Source organism: Neovison vison, chromosome 1 (genome assembly GCF_020171115.1).
Source record: "Neovison vison isolate M4711 chromosome 1, ASM_NN_V1, whole genome shotgun sequence".
In the NCBI taxonomy this organism is placed as follows: Eukaryota; Metazoa; Chordata; class Mammalia; order Carnivora; family Mustelidae; genus Neogale; species Neogale vison.
Genome location: NC_058091.1, coordinates 150,169,208 through 150,171,888, shown reverse-complemented (window position 1 = coordinate 150,171,888; position 2,681 = coordinate 150,169,208).

Below are 2,681 nucleotides of genomic sequence, written 5' to 3'. Positions count from 1 at the left end.
CCTCAGCCTTCCCCTCCTCCCACCCTCCTCCCCGCGAATCCGGGTTCCTGCCCGGCCACGGTCTCGCTCCCCTCGCGCTCCCCCAAACCCCACCCCGGTCTCTCCTTCCCGGGGCGGCGGCGGCCGCGGGAGCGGGAGCCGGGAGCGAAGGAGGCGGCGCCGGGGACCGGGGGAGGCTCCGGGCGGAGGGAGGAAGGAGGGTGCGGAGAAGACAGGGCGGGGGGAGGGGGGGGACCGAGGCGAGGGCGCCTCCCACAAGCCGAACCCCGGGAGCCGCCCCGGATCCCGGATCCCGGCCCCGCCCTGGACCGCCCACGGCGACGGGGTGGGGGGGTTGGCGGCGGCGGGCGGGGGGGAGGCTGGGGCGCGCACCGGAGCCGGGTGGAGGCGAGGGGCCCCGAGCCGAAGGCGGAGAGCGGGCGCGGGCGCGGGGCTGGGGATCGGGGCTGCAGGTGGAGAAGGACGGCTGCACCAGGAGGCCGCTCCGGACCGGGGTGAGAGCAGGGAGGCGGGGGCCGGGGCCACGAGGGGAGCGAGGCAGGTGGGAGGGAGAGAAGCTGAGGTCAGACGGCGAAGGGCGGAGGAGGCGGGTGAAGGCCGGCCGCCTCGAGCGCCTCCCGCGGCCCAGCCGCGCTGCCTAGCTGCCCTGGGCGGGCAGCTCGGGGGAGGACCGGAGGCGAAAGCCGGGGAGGGGAGCGTGGGCAGAGAAATGGAAGTAGCAGAAGGGGGAAAGGGAGACAAAGGAGCCTGCGGCGGGCTGGAGCCGACCGGGTCTTTCTTCACTCCGGCCGGGCCTGTCAGGATTTCTGGGTAGTGGGGGGCCGGAGCCGGGAGCCTGCGGGACGTGCAGGCCTCTGGACGGTTCCCTGGGGCTCCTGGCCTTTGTGCGGTGGTGCGGCTGTGCACGAGTGTGTGCGTTCATGGGAGGGAAGGGCGTGTGTTTGTGTGTGTGTTCCTGGGAGTGAGTCTGGGCTGCCAGAGGAGACCGGGGACTCCCTGGGGCCGGGGGGAGCTCACCTCCGGCGGGTCGCAAAAGAGGTGGGGAAAGGCTGAGAGCGTGAGGCTGATGGGAACGGAGGGTCTCGGCCTTCAGCCTTCCCAGGAAATCCTTTGTACACTGAATTGAAATTCATAAATGATACAACCGAGCTACGCCCGTAACTACTGAAGGTCACCGTGATTCCCTACCTGTGCCATAAGGGGGCAATGGAAAGCAAAAATTTGTACTACAAGAACGTGAGCCTCGTTCTACCGTGTGGCTGTGACTATGCTGGAGATGGTATCAGGAAGGAGGCAGACTCGCAGGTGTGCAACTCTGCAGGTGCTTGGCCCGCTGCCGTCCGTTATGTGATGTCACAAAATGTTGAACAACTCTTGGTAGCCAAGTCATTCTTCCCTAAATTTACACCGAACTGTAATTGCATTCCTAGAAAGTTCATTGTATATTAATACCATCTTTCAAACAGTATTAATTTCTAGGCTCAGATAATTAAACACAGGTTTTCACCTACATGAAGGCCCTAGGGGACACTTGAGATTCTGGATGGGGGACGATTCACTGTGCAGGCTATGCTCGAAGAATTTCTTCTCCTCAATGGCAACAGTGGCTCCCCTCATCTCTGTAATTACACAAGAAGAGCTCACAGCTTTTTAAAAACATTCCCGAGAGAGTGGTTGAGACCCACTGAGCTAGAAAATGGGCAGAAGAGACTAGGGCAGGATTTCTAACCACTCAAAGCAACAGCCACCCTCCTCTGAGTGACCGGCTGCCCTCTCGGCAGGACCAAAAAATGTGTGTGCCAAGGAAAATAAAGTTCTCAGCACCAGGGTGAGAGATTTCCCAGACTGCTCTGAAAAGAAGCCGTTTCCTGCCTGTGCCCAGTCAGGGGCTCGTTCAGCTGTCTGGCCTGGAGAACACCATCTCTCTGGCTACTGTGTGGTCCTGGCTGCTGGCCCAGAGGACGCCCTTCCCAGACCCAGAATGGCCTTTCTGTACGGAGGCTCTGTACAGACGCCCTCTCATGAGCCTGCAAATGAGTTCTCGAGGTCCCGTCGCATCTTCATTCTGGCCACTCGTCTCTGGCCTCCCCCAAGTCCTGGCTGCTTTGCCATGCTGAAGTGAGGGCTAGGAGGATGGAATGCCCCCTGGCAGAGGAATCTGTGGTTCTGTGAAATTGAATATTATTCTGGTGGTATTTCTGGCCACGCTGCAGTGCTAAAGCAGAAAAGGAAACCACCGTCCTGTCCAAATCACAGAGTATTGGTTTCATACATTGGAACGTATCCATTCAAAGGAAGAGATACGAAAACACGCGTAAGAGAGGAGCTAATGACATGACCAGGGGAAAATACGACAGTTTGAGGAGGGAAAAGCAGAATACAAAATGCGTACAACTGCGGTACAAATAGGTTTTTAAAGCTGGAAGACAACACGTCAGAATAACAGTAATCGCCCCGCGGGCCATGAATTACTGGCCTCCTTCCTGGTGGTGGTGTTAGCTTCTGCTCAGATGTTTTACAAATGTTACCTTTCTAATCATTTACATTTTCTTTTTAACTGTCCTAAGCAGTTCGAAACTGCTGGATACCTGCCATTTCCTCCTTTGACACAGTTTCCTCCTCCAGTGTCCGTCTCAGACCCAGGCCCTCGTCCCTCGGGACACTCGCTGAAGCCTTCCCTC